The sequence below is a fragment of the Podarcis bocagei genome (assembly GCF_964188305.1).
Source record: "Podarcis bocagei genome assembly, chromosome: 5".
In the NCBI taxonomy this organism is placed as follows: Eukaryota; Metazoa; Chordata; class Lepidosauria; order Squamata; family Lacertidae; genus Podarcis; species Podarcis bocagei.
Window position 1 is genome coordinate 52,352,933 of NC_138129.1, and position 18,935 is coordinate 52,371,867.

At 46.1% G+C, this 18,935-nt stretch overlaps 1 long non-coding RNA gene across 8 annotated transcripts in view; it reads right to left on the bottom strand.

Annotated features, from left to right (window-relative positions):
• LOC308587579 overlaps nt 1-18,935 on the bottom strand; it is a 66,637-nt gene that overhangs the window by 37,654 nt on the left and 10,048 nt on the right. For 5 of the 8 annotated variants that reach the window (XR_014008464.1, XR_014008465.1, XR_014008466.1 and 2 more), the window contains exons 2-4: nt 13,813-13,952; nt 7,769-7,901; nt 3,432-3,520 (exon numbers count right to left, since the gene is read on the bottom strand). This is a non-coding gene — a long non-coding RNA (uncharacterized lncRNA). Of the gene's footprint in view, nt 1-3,431; nt 3,527-7,768; nt 7,902-13,812; nt 13,953-16,641; nt 18,653-18,935 lie in introns of those variants that run through there. The other 3 variants (XR_014008469.1, XR_014008468.1, XR_014008463.1) reach the window with 3 other exon arrangements.

Sequence of the window (18,935 nt, forward strand, 5' to 3'; positions counted from 1 at the left end):
GTGGTCAAGACAAGGGGAGTCCCAGGGGGGCCACATCAGGGGCAAGGGGCCAGCAGGGGATCCCAAAGCGGCAGCTGGAAATCAGGACCAGCTTACCCACCAGAGCGTAGCGAGGGGGGGGGAAAGTTCCAGTGTGTCAGGGGAAGCAGCTCCGTCAGCAGGAACGGAGGGGAGGTCAGAGCAAGCCATCCTCCCGGAAGGGGAGGGGAGCAGTGAAGGGAGTAGTGTAACGATCAGAAGGAAGGTTGGCAGCTGGGCGCGCGCGCCAAGTTCAAATGTGCAGGCGCGCGGGAGAACTGAGAGCCCGGAGGGGGAGCCAGGTCCTAAAGCCCGCAGGAGGGAGGGAGACCCATCTGGGGACTCAGCGTCAGAGGAGTCCAGGAGGGGCGAAACTCCAGTGGGCAGGAAGACCCTGCGGAAAAGGAAGGAAAGGAGGAGGTGGAGCAAAGCAAGCATCTTGAACTGGTGCAGGGGAGGGACTGACTCAGAGGGGACTTCAGCGGTCTAGCGTTACGGACGTGGGGCTGCGCGCCTCGGCTGTAAAACGGAAAATGAACTGCAATAAACGTTTCTGTATATAAAAAGGAACTGGCGTTGGTCCTGTGTGAGCTGGGACCTGAGGCAGCCCTGACAACACCCTTCAACTGTCCTGATTTAAGTGAGACATCCCATTTTGGGGGGCCGTGCTCTCATGAGAGTCACATGACACATTTTGGGGGTGGGGTGCTTTTACTTAAGTCACCTGGCTCTCACAAGATCGCGGCCCTGAAATATGTGTGTTCCAGTTTTCCTCTGGGGCATGTTGGAGGGTATGAAATAAGTGCTGTACAAGACCTATTGCGATGAAAACAGCAGGGTTAGAAATTGCAGCTCTACCAAGTCAAAATTTTACCTGCCATCACTGCTATTTGAACAGGTAGACACAAAAATGAAGTCTCAGTAGCCTGCTGCCAACACCTCTACCAGGCTTTAGTTCATGATCACTTTGTGGCCACAGAACAAAGACATATTCAGCTTTCCTTTTTGTGAGTGTCTCTTAACTTACTAGTTCTAAACAATGCAAGAGGGAGGAGTTGTCTTTAGACCAGCAGTGCTGTGTTGCCTTGGCCGTCGGCTATTCATAGGCCTGTACCTGATGGGAGCTTATACATATTATTTTAAAACAGGCATGGGGAGCCTGTAGCCCTTCAAATATCCAACACCCATGAGCCCAAAAAGCAAGATCAGGGATGATGGGAACAGTAGTCCAGAACAGTGGAGGACTTTGAGCTTTAAAACTGTGACATCAAAATTTGCTGCCCCCTCCCACCTCTCGGCTTCTGTTATTTGTCAGTGTTGAGGTGCCTTCTTGGCTTGACGCCCAATGCAGCCAAACCAGTTGCACTCCTCTAAATCTGCCTCTGTCCAAAAATACCTGGAGGATGACAAGTCCCCCATCCCTGTATTAAAACTAAAAAGTAAAGGGGAAACAACAATGTTACTTGAAGGGAGAAATACATGAAGACATCAGCCAGCAGGAGCAGTATCTTCTAGTGGCTTTTGGGTAATTTAGCCTGCTCAAGAAAGGCAGGTCTTTCCTTCCACTATAATCTTTTCTGGCATTCAAACTCAGTTTAGCCCACATGTAAACTGATTTGCTGAATGGATTTGAGTTCTGCATGTGTTAGCTTTTCAGTTTGCAAAAAACACACCACCTTTCCTCTGTAGGACTATTCACCCACCTCTACCTATGCACCCTATGCACCAGTGATGTTGGAGGACATTTTGAGGAAATCAAAATTTAAAAAGGCTTGACAGAGCCAGCAAGTGAATATCAGTGAGAAGGCTGCAGAATAAGGGGACAGTTTTAAATTAAAGCTCAAGTGGCCTTTATGTGAAATTCAGATCCATAACCCCAAGAAAATATGGAGGAAAGGGTGGGAACATTCTGATACTGTAGGTCATAATCAAGAATGGCTTTTAGATGATACACGCCAAAGTTTGTGGCACATGGGGAAGTGCTATAATGATTCATCAGGAATTGAGAATAGCAGTGTCCCCTCATTAACTATCAGGCATGGACTCAATTGCCTTTAGTTGCCAGAGCAACCAAAAGGAACAGAAGAAGTCAAGCTGCTCCAATTAAAGGCAATTTAATGTCCCTACTCAGTACACTCATTGTGTAATAATATGTGCAGTCAAGGCATCTCATCAACAAAACTTAGCAAATAGCTGCTTAGGGCAACATCATCCACTCAAGCCAGGGACAAAGCTCCACTAAGACTGGAAAGAAACAGCATCTGGCTCAGGTTGTCAGGATCCAATTTCCAGCAAAAAATGCAAAATGAGCTGCATTTTGTGCATTTTAGCTGTTATTTATGTCACCTTAGTTTGCATTGCAGAAAGAGTAGGAAGGAAAAGAGACAGTAGTGAGGAACACTGCTCACTGTTTCATAAGAACCTAAGATCTCTGCAAGATTAGACCAAAAGTCTATCCAGTCCAGCACCCTGTTTCTTCCAACAGATGCCAGCCAACAGTCTCCAGAAAGCCCACAAGCAAAGCACAAAGATTTTACCTGCTGTATGCTTCCAGCAACTTATACAAAGAGCTGGCACGCTTCCAAACATGGATTAACATTTTGTTGTCCTAACTATTCATAGAGCTATTAAACTAGGACTATCTAATATCCATCCAAAATCATCTTAAGGGCCAGACCAAATGCAGTACCATTTACAATATTAGCAGATGTGTTTATATTTTTAAAGAATAAATAACAGGCCACCTGCCAGGACGGTTCCAATCCAGATCATGGTCTTGATCTGCTGTTTGTATTGGAATAAAGCCCCCATTCACACTTATCATTTCAGAAACCTGGCTCAATAAATCACAGGTGACAATAGTACAATTCCTTCTCCCTCTTCAGCACCAGTCTCTTAAACTAGAATCAGTACAGCCTCATGCTATCTCCTCCTCCACTGCCACCACTAACCTCTGACCTTTTTCCTTCCCTCTGTGCAACTTAAATGTTCAGTATAGCATTTAAAAAGCATGCCTCTTGTGCTGTACATCTGTTATAGTAATAATTGTGTGGCAATTCAGAAGCTGAGAGTCTGCATCCGCCCACTCTCCATCTCATTAAGTATGAGGGTTTTTTATGCTTTCTCTAACCCAGGACCAGGGTGGGGGACCATTGTCAATTGTCCTTCAGGTGTAGATATGTTGCAGTCAAGTAGACTATTAAGACTGCACAGCCTGACCCATGATATTTGCCCATGAAATACAAAGAGTCTTGCATGACTTCAGCTGTATGCCCTAGCTCATCCCTCTCTGCAGCCTGCTCACTACTGACTATTATGAGAACCCACATGGTATGCATTGCTTCAGATGGTTTCCTATAGGTGACTAAATTCAAAAGCCACAGGGAACAGAACAAGGAAAAAGCAGCACTTACCTTGCAAACCTCAGCTTCAGAACTCCTGCTGTATCAAGCAAAGGTCTACTGTTGTGCCTTAGCTAATTTATACCAATTGGATACACCTGCTGGGGCTGCAGTGAAACAAGAAGCAATGTTATTGCAGGTGGAAAAGCAGCTGCCTTAGTCTCAGCAGGATTCTAGAAGACAGTGCTTTAGCTATTTTTGGTGTTATCAAAAGTCACCACCCAATATTCAATAGGTTTCTTTCTATTTAGCAACCTTATTTTTATGACCACCCATCAACATACATTCTCTGTACAGCTTACAGAATGAAGAATACAATATTAATATGTAATGTGATTAAAGTGAAACAATTAAAACAGGTAAATGCAGCCTTTGAAAAACCTATTAGCAGCCTTAAAAAAAAACCTATCGTTTGCAGCAGCAGCAGCAGCAGCAGCAAAGCCAGCAAGTGGAAGTGTGAGCAGGTTCAAACCCCTAGCTAAGCATTATCAGTTCTCTCTTCCAGTTTAGCTCATGCACTGAGAGATTAGCTATTAGTGAGCATGATTTGTATATGCAAAGTGGCACTTTGCATTCCAAACCACCTCACTGAAAAGCCACCTCCTGGTATGGAAAATTGGATGTGGTGCCTTTCTGTTTAGCTGTTCTACTGTTACATTTACACATAGATGTACTATTAGTTCCAAAAGCAAAACCTAATAACTGACAGTGCAATCATATGTTTATTCAATAGAGCTGATTCCTTGGTAAATGTGCAGAAGACTGCAGCTTGGATGATTTTGTTAAGAGAGCAAGCATCTGAAAATTGTGAGTTTATTGGTACAGCTCACTCAGTTAAATAATTAATCATATGTTTTGTCAGCTCATCTATTATATTTGTATATGAGTAAAAACAATAGTTCTGAAGCAAACCCACCTACTTTTTTAGATGTACAGTGGTGCCTCGCAAGACGAAATTAATTCGTTCCGCAAGTTTTTTCTTCTTGCGAGTTTTTCGTCTTGCGATGCACGGTTTCCCATAGGAATGCATTGAAAATCAATTAATGCGTTCCTATGGAAACCGCCTTCAGACCAGGTCAGGGGACAGTCTGTCCCCCGACCTCTTCTGAAGGCTGGGGGGGGGGGGACAAGGGCTTTTCTTCCCACCCCCAGCATTTTAAAAAACCCCGGGACAGCGGAGGACTTCTCCGCTGTCCGGGGCGATCTTAAAATGCTGGCGGGCGGCATTTTAAAATCGCCCGGGACAGCGGAGGACTTCTCCGCTGTCCGGGGCGATGTAAAAGCCCCTGGGAAGGCAGGCAGGGGGGACAAAGACTTTCGCCCCCCGCCCGCCTTCAGAAGAGGTCCTGGACCTCTTCTGAAGGCGGGCAGGGGGGCGAAAGTCTTTGCCCCCCCGCCTGCCTTCAAAAGCTGTCCGGGACAGCGGAGAAATGTGCTGCCTTTCTCCGCTCTCCCGGGAAGGCAGGCAGGGGGGAGCAAAAACTTTCGCCCCCCGCCCGCCTTCAGAAGAGGTCCTGGACCTCTTCTGAAGGCGGGCGGGGGGCGAAAGTCTTTGCTCCCCCCCGCCTGCCTTCAAAAGCCGTCCGGGACAGCGGAGAAACGCGGTGCCTTTCTCCGCTCTCCCGGGAAGGCAGGCAGGGGGGAGCAAAGACTTTCACCCCCCGTCCGCCTTCAGAACAGGTCCAGGACCTCTTCTGAAGGCGGGCGGGGGGCGAAAGTCTTTGCTCCCCCCCGCCTGCCTTCAAAAGCCGTCCGCGATAGCGGGAAGCGCTTCCCTGCTATCCCGGACTGCTTTTAAAATGCTGGCGGTGGGGAGCAAAGCCTTTCGGCCCCCGCCGGCCTTCCTGGACCCCTTCTGAAGGCCGGAGGGGGGGAAAGGCTTTGCTCCCCACCACCAGCATTTAAAAGAGGTCCCCAGAGATTTCCCTATGGGCTTTCTTCTTGCGAAGCAAGCCCATAGGGAAATTCGTCTTGCGAAGCGCCTCCAAAACAGAAAACCCTTTCGTCTTGCGGGTTTTCCGTCTTGCGAGGCATTCCTCTTGCGAGGTACCACTGTATGACATCATTTTAGAAGAGACATTCTCTCCTGTCAGACTGAAAGCAGAAAATGTGCCCTAAGATTATGCTTGCCATCTACTGTTTTCAATAACTACACGTATGTGTGTTTGTGTATTAATTTAATTCTGTTTCATTAATCACCCATTTCACCTAACTATTCCTTTGTCCTTTTCAAACTCTCCCTTGCACACAGACCACCTCACACCGCATCCTCCTCTCTCCTATTCCACAGCAACCCTTGCACACACACCCAGTGATGATGTCTGTTACTGTATCTTTAATATTTATAGAATCTTAAGAGCAAGCCTGTCCATTAGCTTGTTCTGAGCTCATACAAGCATCCTAGAGCTGGTGTACTGAGCAGGCCTTGCCCCCCAAGCAAGTCAGAGAGCTTAAGAGCTTGTTATACACAGGTTCCACTTGGGTTACCTGGCGCATAAAGAGTTTTTGAGCTCTCTACCTTGCTTGTGAGGAAAGGCCAGCTGTGCAATGCTTGTGTGAGTTCGCACGCGAACTCAGATGGCTCTAGGATACTCATGCAAGATCTCACAGGCCCATCTGAATTCCTATGAGCTCTTGTAAGCACATCCCAAAGCAGGAACACTGAAAAGGCCTTGCGACCCAAGCAAGGCAGAGAGTTTAAAAACTCTTTATCCTGGTGCAAAGAGAGCTTTTAAGGTCTCTAGCTTGCTTGTATTTAACTTGTGGAATTTCAACCAGCCTGCCTTCAACTGCATATAGCTGAAATTGCACAAAGTAAATGTGCCTAAGATGCAATTTTATTGTATTCTGCAGATGGAGATCAGGCAACCCTATTGAACAGAGTTGGCCATTTATTAGCTGCAGGCTGTCCAATGTGCATGGACAGACAAGGTTTTCCTATCAACTATGCACACTAGGTATCCTCCAACACTACATTTCTACCCATCTGTAAAGCTAAGTTAACCATGACCTACTTCAAAGAACTGCTGTGAAGATATATGGGATAACTATTATAAATTATTTGCCATACTAGACATATGATAATGTTTATCTACAGTTGGGATCTGCACCAAAACTGCAGTGTGGAGTGCATCTGTCTGGATTCTAGTCAGCCCCTCTCCAGTTTTCCATTTATTAAAAATCTCAGGAAATTATCCTTCTGTGGCCCCTGAGCTGTCCCCCCTTCTTACAGGGGGATTTACTCATTTAAGAAAAATATCTCTGAAAACCTTGTGTTTTCTCTGAGCCTGCTGATGCTTCCCTCCTGTGTGTGGGTGGTGCTGTTCTGGCTACATAAGAGTCTACACTGAGTTTGACATTAGAATATACTAGGATACCAGACAGAAAGTGAGGAGTAATTAAATAACCTTTTAATGAGGGTGAAAGAGGAGAGCACAAAATATGGTCTGAAGCTCAACATCAAAAAAACGAAGATCATGGCCACTGGGCCCATCACCTCCTGGCAAATAGAAGGGGAAGAAATGGAGGCAGTGAGAGATTTTACTTTCTTGGGCTCCATGATCACTGCAGATGGTGACAGCAGCCACGAAATTAAAAGACGCCTGCTCCTTGGGAGAAAGGCGATGGCAAACCTAGACAACACCTTAAAAAGCAGAGACATCACCTTGCCAACAAAGTAAAAGCCATGGTTTTCCCAGTAGTGATGTATGGAAGTGAGAGCTGGACCATAAAGAAGGCTGATCACCGAAGAATTGATGCTTTTGAATTATGGTGCTGGAGGAGACTCTTAAGAGTCCCATGGACTGCAAGAAGATCAAACGTATCCATTCTTAAGGAAATCAGCCCTGAGTGCTCAATGGAAGGACAGATCGTGAAGCTGAGGCTCCAATACTTTGGCCACCTCATGAGAAGAGAAGACTCCCTGGAAAAGACCCTGATGTTGGGAAAGATGGAGGGCACAAGGAGAAGGGGATGACAGAGGATATAATGGTTAGACAGTGTTCTCGAAGCTACAAATATGAGTCTGACCAAACTGCGGGAGGCAGTGGAAGACAGGAGTGCCTGGCGTGCTCTGGTCCATGGGGTCACGAAGAGTCGGACATGACTAAACGACTAAACAACAACAACAGGATACCAGACTGCCTGTCTGGTAGAATTAAACTGAGGAAGATGAGATTTGGTGACAAAATAAGTAACTCTGAGCTCTTGATAACCAAGTTTAGTTTCCATATTCCATATGTCCACTTCTTATTTCTCATGAGTTTAGATGTTCTCCATTTTTTGCTAATTCCCACTTTATGTCTGCTCAGGTAAGGCAAGCAGCTGTGAGAGGAGGCATTTTACCTCACCTGCAAATTGGTCCCAGTGGGGCTCAGTGGATGCTAGATTTTGTTCTGCCCAGATGCAGGGAGAATAATTAGAATAAGCTTATTACTCCCCAGGTCTGAACAATTTCCTTTCATTTTCATATTTTGCATGCACCTGAAAGGAACACAGATAAATAAGTAAGTAAATAAATTGAAATGTGTAGAGGAAATAATGGACCCAGTCTTGGGGCCTATTTTCAAAATGCTTGTTTTTAGTCATGAAGTGTACTATGGTTCTCTGGATTCTTTATGCAGGGCAAGCCATCAATGCTTCCAGAAAAGCTGTACATACATCCTTCTTCTGTTGCTTTAATGACTGGCTTAGAATCATAGAATCATAGAATCCTAGAGTTGGAAGAGACCACAAGGGCCATCGAGTCCAACCCCCTGCCAAGCAGGAAACACCATCAGAGCACTCCTGACATATGGTTGTCAAGCCTCTGCTTAAAGACCTCCAAAGTAGGAGACTCCACCACACTCCTTGGCAGCAAATTCCACTGTCGAACAGCTCTTACTGTCAGGAAGTTCTTCCTAATGTTTAGGTGGAATCTTCTTTCTTGTAGTTTGGATCCATTGCTCCGTGTCCGCTTCTCTGGAGCAGCAGAAAACAACCTTTCTCCCTCCTCTATGTGACATCCTTTTATATATTGGAACATGGCTATCATATCACCCCTTAACCTCCTCTTCTCCAGGCTAAACATGCCCAGCTCCCTTAGCCGTTCCTCATAAGGCATCGTTTCCAGGCCTTTGACCATTTTGGTTGCCCTCCTCTGGACACGTTCCAGTTTGTCAGTGTCCTTCTTGAACTGTGGTGCCCAGAACTGGACACAGTACTCCAGGTGAGGTCTGACCAGAGCAGAATACAGTGGCACTATTACTTCCCTTGATCTAGATGCTATACTCCTATTGATGCAGCCCAGAATTGCATTGGCTTTTTTAGCTGCCGCGTCACACTGTTGGCTCATGTCAAGTTTGTGGTCAACCAAGACTCCTAGATCCTTTTCACATGTACTGCTCTCAAGCCAGGTGTCCCCCATCTTGTATTTGTGCCTCTCATTTTTTTTGCCCAAGTGCAATACTTTACATTTCTCCCTGTTAAAATTCATCTTGTTTGTTTTTGCCCAGTTCTCTAATCTGTCAAGGTCGTTTTGAAGTGTGATCCTGTCCTCTGGGGTGTTAGCCACCCCTCCCAGTTTGGTGTCATCTGCAAATTTGATCAGGATGCCCTTGAGTCCATCATCCAAGTCGTTGATAAAGATGTTGAATAAGACCGGGCCCAAGACAGAACCCTGTGGCACCCCACTAGTCACTCTTCTCCAGGATGAAGAGGAACCATTGATGAGCACTCTTTGGGTTCGGTCAGTCATCCAGTTACAAATCCACTGAGTGGTAGCATAGTCAAGACCACATTTTACCAGTTTCTTTACAAGAATATCATGGGGCACCTTGTCAAATGCCTTGCTGAAATCAAGGTAGGCTACATCCACTGCGTTCCCTTCATCTACCAGGCTTGTAATTCTGTCAAAAAACGAGATCAGGTTAGTCTGACATGACTTATTTTTCAGAAATCCATGCTGACTATTGGTGATCACAGCATTCCTTTCTAGGTGCGCACAGACTGTTTGCTTAATGATCTGCTCCAGAATCTTCCCTGGTATTGATGTCAGACTGACTGGGCGGTAATTATTTGGGTCCTCTCTTTTCCCCTTTTTGAAAATAGGGACAACATTTGCCCTCCTCCAGTCTGCCGGGACTTCGCCTGTTCTCCAGGAATTCTCAAAGATGACTGCCAGTGGTTCTGAGATCACATCTGCCAGTTCTTTTAATACTCTTGGATGCAGTTCATCTGGCCCTGGAGACTTGAATACATCTAAACTGGCCAAGTATTCTTGTACTATCTCCTTAGTTATTCTGGGCTGTGTTTCCTTTGCTGAATCATTGGCTCCAAATTCTTCAGGTCGGGCATTGTTTTCCTTATCGGAGAAGACTGAGGCAAAGAAGGCATTGAGGAGTTCAGCCCTTTCTGTGTCCCCTGTTTGCATTTCACCATCTTCTCCTCTGAGTGACCCCACTGTTTCTTTGCTCTTCCTTTTGCTACGAACATACCCATAGAAGCCTTTTTTGTTGCTTTTAACCTCTCTAGCAAGCCTGAGTTCATTCTGTGCTTTAGCTTTTCTGACTTTGTGTCTACACGTGCTGGCTATTTGTTTGAATTCCTCTTTGGTGGTTTCCCCCCTTTTCCATTTTTTGTACACATCCTTTTTTAATCTTAACTCAGTTAAAAGTTCTTTAGATAGCCACCCTGGCTTCTTTAGGCACCTTCCATGTTTCCGTCTCATTGGTATTGCCTGACGTTGTGCTTTTACTGTCTCCCTCTTAACAAACTCCCAGCCATCATGAACTCCCTTTCCTTTTAGTATTACTGTCCATGGGATCTCACCCAGCACTTCCCTAAGTTTTATGAAGTCGGCTTTCTTAAAGTCAAGAAATTGAGTCCTAGTATGCTTGGCTGCTCCTTTCCGCTGTATAGTAAACTTCAGAAGAGCATGATCACTGGCGCCTAATGATCCTTCCACTTCTACCCCACTAACCAGGTCATCAACATTGGTTAGGACCAGATCTAAAATGGCTGTTCCTCTTGTTGCTTCTCCCACTTTCTGGACAATGAAGTTGTCTGCAAGGCCAGTGAGGAATCTGTTTGACCTTATGCTCTTGGCTGAGTTTGACATCCAACAAATATCCGGGTAATTGAAGTCCCCCATTACTACTATCTCCCTTCCTTTTGCATGCTTGGCCATCTGTTCCAGGAAGGCATCATCTATGTCCTCCGTTTGGCTTGGGGATCTATAGTAAACTCCCACAATGAGGTCCCTGTTATTCTTCTCTCCCTTAATTTTGACCCAAATGCTCTCACTTTGGCTTTGATGTTCTAAATCTTGGATCTCTTCACAGGTATACACATCCCTGACATATAACGCCACTCCTCCTCCTTTCTTGTCTGGTCTGTTTCTCTGAAATAGATTGTATCCCCTCATTATTACATTCCAATCGTGGGACTTATCCCACCAGGTTTCAGTGATGCCTATTATGTCATATTTAGTTTGCTGTACCAAGAGCTCAAGCTCATCTTGTTTATTTCCCATGCTTTGCGCATTAGTGTACAGACATTGAAGTCCATTAATCATTCCCCCGTGTCTCTTATTTAAGGATTTTTTCCTCCCACCACTAGGTCTGCGTGCTGTTTGCTCCATTTGGTCTATGACATTTGGATGATCATCTTCATCAATTGATAGGCTCCTACCTTCAGGAGCACTGTCTCCCTCCCCCACATTAGTCAGTTTAAAGCCCTCCTGATGAGGTTTCTGAGATTTTTGGCTCCTTAGTACAGGAGCAGAGTACTAACATGCTAATTATTTTTGGCAAGTAGAAAATTGCTTGGGGGTGGTGAAAATCCACTATCCAGCCATGAAACTGAAACTCTTCTATCTACCACTAGTCTTATCTATAAATGACTGTTCTTCAATCAGATAGCAATTCCAAATGAGATAGCAAAATGGTAAGAGAATAGCCCATCCTGGAGAGATCAGGTCAGAATGAGAAGATCCACTGCTGGTTAGCTGAATCCATTTCAAGCCTTTCTCCTCTATTTACTCAGTGCACAATGACAGCCTGTCTAAAAAAAACTATTGATGAGAGGAAGAGTGGGGCACACATTAATGTAATGAACAATAAATGGTGTGAACCACAAGAAGGTCTAATGAACATGCCAGATTTCAAGCTCACTACCACCATTTTGGATGCAGTGACCTAAAAGTGTTAGGAATACATTTTCTGAATTCAACACAGATGTTCTACTTGATCTGAAGTATTTAGCAGCTACCACCCCTGAATACCATTTCTGTGATGAATTCACTTGCCACCGGTCTGCAGTTCTGCTCTGACAGCAGCAATAAATGAACCTCACAACACTAAATAATAAAGCACTATCCTATCCCATCCTTTCTTCTAAGATTGCCTTCACTTTATTCACTGGGGTCATGGCTAGAGCAAAGGCTCCATGAGCTAAGGCTTTTATATATATATAAAAAGTGAGGACAAATGTGTGGAATTTCAAGAGAAAGATGGGAGGGTAAAGTACTCCTTGGATTACCAAGCCAGGGGAGGCTCATGTCTCTAAAAAGCAAGTCAGCAAATTGAAGCAAGTTCAAAGATGTTATCAGAAGTTCAGTTCAACTGGAGTTTTGCTCATGCCCCACAAATATGTGCTTATATCAACGTCACTCTGAGCGCACAGCACTAGTGCAGGTAATCAGAAACAAATCAAGCTAAATATACTCCCATCAGAGGAAGTTATGGTACTCCCACCCAGTATCCAGAGTTACTGCAGTATATGGGAATAATCCCACAATAATCAGTATGTGTAATGGATCACTTAAGTGGGCAAGATTGAAAGTACTCAGAATGAAAGTGCTTCCCCATTTTATGTATGTCTTGAGAGGAATTTCTCAGTACTTTTCACAACAATATTCTAAATGAATCAATATTTTGTAAGGTTCTCAATGGCTTCCTCCCCTCAGCTATCCCTCCAAATAATGCAGTTAACCAACAGATGAAGCGGGGGTATTGGTGTTGTATTTCCTTATCTGGAACTGCACCATAGAGTACACCTGTTGGTGGGCACTCAATTGCTACAGGGATTTGCCATTTTTAATCTTTTTATGTGCTCTCTTACTAAGGTGTCCTCAGATCTAAGCACAGCCAGGGAGGGCTGGCACCCTACTGTTCATCTTAGCTGCATGAAAAGTCTTGGGACAGATTAACAATGACATTTTATGCACGCCCTGAGGCAACCCTTGTTTAAAAATTGGAAGTTGTACATTTATCTGGGCAGGGGTAGAGCGCTGGTCAAGTTAAACCAGTTAACTGATATTGTGTCCTCTTTTCAGATCTGAGGAAAAACTGTAGCTTACTGATAACCACAAATTGGCAAAGCATTCAGTTGCACAACCTCCTGATTTTTGTATTTGGCCCTGCGGTCCTTAAAACATCTGAATCTTCTACTGTGTTGGGAACCGAAGTCCACCATTCTGCATCTGTAAAGTGGTCTCCAACAGAAATAGGAGTATGAGGCTTCTCTTCTGTCTGCCAGAATACCTGATAATGTTTTACTGATTGCATTACCTGGGCAGTCTGACCATTCTTTTGAGATGGTAAATACTTTAGTTCTTGCATCTAGGTCACTGGCCCACCCTATTCATACATAAATATGCCCTTAAGGCAAGATTTAAAAGCGAAAGAACTATTGGGGAAGTCAAAATAAAAAAATTCCTTCCAGTAGCACCTTAAAGACCAACTAAGTTAGTTCTTGGTATGAGCTTTCGTGTGCATGAACACTTCTTCAGATACACTGATACATGTACACTTCTTCAGATACACTGATACTCCCCTGATGGGAGTATACACGTGTATCTGAAGAAGTGTGCATGCACACGAAAGCTCATACCAAGAACTAACTTAGTTGGTCTTTAAGGTGCTACTGGAAGGAATTTTTTTATTTTGACTATGGCAGACCAACACGGCTACCTATCTGTTATTGGGGAAGTGTTCTCCAAGATATCTCCTTTTGTAGAGGAAATATCTGGAGTAATGAGGAGAGCCAGAGATGGCTTTTTGTGATTGTTCTGTGTGCTAAAATAATGTGTAATTTTCTCAGGGAATATTTCCTAAATTTTGATGGATGAAGCATGGGCATAGGCAAGGGGGCGCGGGGGGCAGGGAGGGGCAGCTGCCCCCCTTAAATCAATAAAACTCAATAAAAATACATAGCAAACTGAGGTTCTGCCCCCCCCCAACAAAAGGCATGTCCCCCCTAACAAAAATCCTAGCTACGCCCATGAGGTCAATCTTCTGACTTGAAATTGGGTGTCCCAATTTCAAGGCTTTGTTCCCCTCTCACAGTGCTGCCCTGGCAGTGAGTGAGAGTGGCAACAGCAGATCGCAGAGGCCACGCAGGGCCTGAGACTTACCTGCCATCCACGCAGTGGATTGGACTCTCCAAGGTTGGTTCTTTGGATCAGATCTGCATGGATTTTGCCTCTCTTCCCCTCGCAGTTTGGTGATCTGCAAGCTTGATGGTCTGGCCTGATGATGTCATTCACCAGGGCACCTTTGAGAGAGACGGGGGGGGGGCAGGGATTAAAAGGGCTGCAGTGCAGATTGGAGCTGGCAACAGCAATGGTTGAGTCCGGAGCAACTAGCAAGATGGATAAGAGGGCAGAGGGAAAGGGAACGAGGGCTGATGCCTAGTGCTAGGGTCTCATCCGGTTATGTATGAGGTAATGAAGAGATGGCAGTAGTGCCTCTGAGCATGTACTGAGTAAGTGTGCACCTATTTCCTCCACCACCCTTTCCACCCAGTCAGAAACACCTTGCATTCCTCAGATGAAAGTGTCCTGATTTTCATCTGAGTGATGTTGGAAGGTATGAATTATTAGTGTTTTATTACTTCCTTTTCTCTCCATCTCCTAGCTATCACTCTGCCCAAGCCTTTTGTATTCAAACATTTCCCTGATACATCTGGCCTCCATTTCACCCTGCCATATCCCTAAAAACACTCTTATACAGCAACAGTAGCCCCCCTCCATCTAGCCCTGCCACTATAATGAAGTGTAAGCTACTGACCCAGACCTCAGGCATTGGTTGCCATAGGGAGCATGTGTTTGTGAAACATGTGAATGGAGACATGTGCACTAGGAAAAATATATTCCCAGCCCTTCCAAATGCTCTATTATTCTCATGCTGAATTGAGACCTGACCAAGGGTCAATTCTCATATAATGAGTGTGGCACCATTGCTGCTTCCCATACCACTTTAACATAGGCAGGACATGCTAAAACAGGCTAATACTGTCAGGTGTGCGTGCAGGAGCCAGGCCCTGTGACCAATAGGACTCTGCAGTACTGGAGCCTTCCTAAGTTTGTTTTGAAGAGGCAAGGCACGGCGACAGGAACTGTTCACCAAGGCCTGGTTGGATACTAGCCCGGTGCCTTTGGGACTGGGGGGTGCGCCGCTTGATGTCTGGGATGGGTGTGTGTATCATCGCAGCCGGCTCTAAATTCCAGAGGGGCTGCTCCGGACCCAGGTCCTTGAGCAGTACCATGATACGTGAACTGCCGGACATGGGGGATACGCAAAGACACTGCAGCTATTGGCCTGAGCTTTCTGGTAGCCAGGGGTTCGGGCAGACATTAAGAAGTACATGCGGTCCTGTGAGACTTTTGATTGGACCAAGGTGCCACGGCAGAGACCCTTGGGGCTCCTCCAGCCATTACGCCCCCACAGGCCATGGTCAACACTTTCTATGGACTTCATCATGGACCTCCCTGTGTCCAAAGGACAGTTGGTCATTCTGGTGGTGGTGGATTCACTCACCAAGATGGCACACTTCATCCCAGCTCAAAGCCTCCCCACAGCGCAACAGACAGCCCACTTGTTTCTTGAACCCATGTTCCGGCTACATGGGCTCCCAGATGCGGTGATCTCCGATAGAGGTCCCCAGTTCATGTCCCGGTTCTGGGCGGCCTTCCTAAAGGGACTGAGTATTGAGAGGCGCCTCTCTTCCGCATACCACCCTCAAACACATGGCCAGACGGAGAGGGTTAATCAAGTCCTGGAGCAATATCTCCACTGGTTCCTGAGCTACCATCAGGATGATTGGGTGGACCTTCTGCCACTGGCTGAGTTTGCCTATAACAACACCTGCCATGCCTCCACGGGTCAGAGCCCTTTCTACACTAACTACCGGCGGCGTCTCTTGTGCCTTCCGCCAATGATCGGGTCTCCCACATCCAGGAAACACAAGCTGACCTGATACGGCACCTAGCGAGAGCCACCTAGCGAGAGCTAGATTATAAGGCGCAAGCGGATCGACCGCGCCACCAGGGGCCTGCGTTCCAGGTTGGGGATAAGGTCTGGCTATCGTTGGAGCACCACCGCACTGGACGTCCGTCGGCTAAGGTGGACCAGGGACCATTCACCACCCTGCAGCAGATCAATCCGGTCGCCTACAAATTGGAGCTTCCCCCCTCCCTGAAGATCCACCCAGTGTTTCACGTATCCCAGCTGAAGCATTGCCCCACCGCCAGTCCAGGTTGACGGCCATGATGAGTTCCAGGTTGCCCAGATTCTGGACTCGAAATGGCTCCGTGGCAAGCTCTACTGTCTAATTGACTGGGTGGGCTACGGGCCAGAGGAACGATCGTGGGAGCCGGCCGACTTCGTGCACACGCCCACCAAAGTACGGGCCTTCCAATCGGAGGTTCCCAGACAAGCCTGGGCCATGACCAGGGATGGAACCCCATTTTCCTATGGGGGGGAGTACTGTCAGGTGTGCGTGCAAGAGCCAGGCCCTGTGACAATAGGACTCTGCAGGACTGGGGCCTTCCTAAGTTTGTTCTGAAGAGGCAAGGCGCGGCCACACAGGTGAGGCCAATTGGTAACTCACAACACCTGGTGGCAAGAGCAGGGAAGGGATATAAGGTCAGCATTTTCCCTTCAGCTCTTTGCCACAACAACACGTTTCCTGCCTTTCTGCGTTTGACTCCTTGACTCTCAGACCCTTGACTTCATGACTCCTTGCTTCCTGACTGTTGGACCCTTGGCTTCTTGACTCCCGGATCTCTAACCCTCGGAATCTAGGTTTTCTGACTCCTGTCTTCTGGACTCCCGTTCCTGCTCCCACCCCGCTATCTTGCCCCCGGTCCCAACATCCCCAGCCAGGACTTCGATCGCCCGTGAACCGGACCATGACAAATACCATAAAATTGGCTTTTGGGTGTTCTGCCCCAGAGTCTTACCAGGTAATAACTCACAGAACCTCTCTATCTGCTTAGGAATTTTTCAGATGTAGCTTCTACATCCCTGCTCTTCGCAAAATATTAACTTCCTCACTTTCAATCTCCTATGGAACAGCACAAACATCCTGCTTGTTTAAGTAGGCAGGAGAGGAGAATGGGTGCAAGAGCCAGGGGAAGAATGGGATGGTAAATCTGCATTCCCCTTGTGGTTGAAGGAGAAAGAAGAGTATTCTAGACCCTCCAAGTGTCCCTATTTTCCAGGGACAGTTCCGCATTTACAGAAGTCATCCTGGTTTCTGATTTTATCCCTGAATGTTCCACTTTTCCTTAGGATGTCCCTATTTTAATCGGATAAATGTTGGCAGCTATGGGGTTATGCAACCCCCCAAGCCAAGAAGATAAGTAACTATACAGCTTTTAGAAAATATTGGAAGGCAGCCATGTATAGGGAAGTTATTAACCTGAGGTACCATTTTAGTTAATGGGGCCTCCCGCTACCGCCACGCGATTTCTGTTCTCATCCTGAAGCAAAGTTCTTAACCCAAGGTACTATTTCTGGGTTAGCAGAGTCTGTAACCTGAAGCGTCTGTAACCCAAGACCTCAGTTTAAGAACAGCCCTGTTTACAAACTATTCAGTTTACGAACTCCACAAAACCGGAAGTAGTGTCCCAGTTTGCAAACTTTACCTCGGTCTAAGAATGGAAGCTGAAGGGTGGAAGGGCACTGGTGGCGGGAGGCCACATTAGGGAAAACGCACCTCGGTTTAAGAACGGGTTCGGTTTAAGAACAGACTTCTGGAACGGATTAAGTTTGTAAACCAAGGTACTGTACCACTGTACTGAGAAGGAGCAAAGAGTGTTACAATATCACAGGTTTCTTTTGCTATGACATACCACATAATAAAGATGCATGAGACCAAGAATAATGGCACAATCCAGCTCATTCTAACTTTAAATCTGTAAATGCCTGAGTCACATATACAATCCTTATTCAAGCATTTTAACAATTTTGCACTTAATGTACAAGGAAAAATACCATCAAATAATTCAGTCCACTACTTTAACATGTTCTTGAATAAAAGGCCCAGTTTAGTTGCATGTTTCCCAATATTCACATACCACTGAAACATCCTCTTCTCTCCCTTCCAGATCACCCTTTTTAGCATGCTTTAGCTGAATCTGTGCAGCCTCTTTTCAATCTTTCTTTCAATCTTTCAGTCTTTGTTTTCCTCACTTCTATAATGTTTCATTCCTTTCATATTTTTTAGCTTTTTCTCACTCCCTCTTGATTCTCTTAATGTCTTCTGCATTTTATCTGTAGTTTGCCTTCTGCATTCATACCTAATGCAATTGCACTCTTAGAAATTCTCTCTAGCGGCATATCTGAGACACTTTGAAGGTAAATTACATCTATAAAGCAAGGTCCCTGGAGACTTTAAAAGCCCATTTCTCTTCTATTAGACTGAATAGAAATACTCATGAGCAAGTAAAAGCGACCACTTCCTTTCACAAATAATTCAGCATTCTACCTCAGGGGCTGTGGGGCAAAGAGGGAACCAGAAATGGATGTACCCACAAATTTACATTACTCTAATCATCTCACAAGACTGATAACACAAATCCCCAACAATGGCTGTTTATAAAAGTACTTTGTACCTGCTCAGTGGCATAGCTAGCTGCTTGGGTGCCCGGGGAGCAGGGCGAGCTGCCCATGGGGGCAGGGTGAGCCATCCATGGGGCGGGGCAAGCCGCCTATTGGGGGGGGCAAGCCAAGGCAGGGCGCGCTGCATGGAGCCTCTCCACAACCTCCCCCTCAACTGTAGGGTGGCTGAGGCGGTGGGCAGATGCAAGCCCCATGCTGCTGTTTCAGGCAGTGCCTGGAGCCTGCAGGCACCCAAGCCACCACGTCACTCCCAGGAGAGACGCACAGCTTGGGCATGCTGCAGGCCCCGCGGTAAGCACCGGCCCCTGCGGTGTGGCGCCCAGTGCCAGCCTCGTTTCGTTGCATTTGTTGACTCAACTAAAAAGTTTAGTGAGCCCAATTTTTAAAAAACCCCTCACATTTTTGTCATTTTGTCACCCTCCTCAGTGATGACACCCGGAACAGCCCACACCCATCACACACCCCTTCCTACGCCACTGTACTTGCTTATATGTCTGGCAGGCTGGGCAACAAATATCCCATGGCTTACATACAACACAAGTAACACTTATGTACAGCCAGAGCTCCTGTTATTATCCCAAGAATGCCAAACTTCATTTTTCTAAAAGTCACATTCTAGTCCTCATGGTTA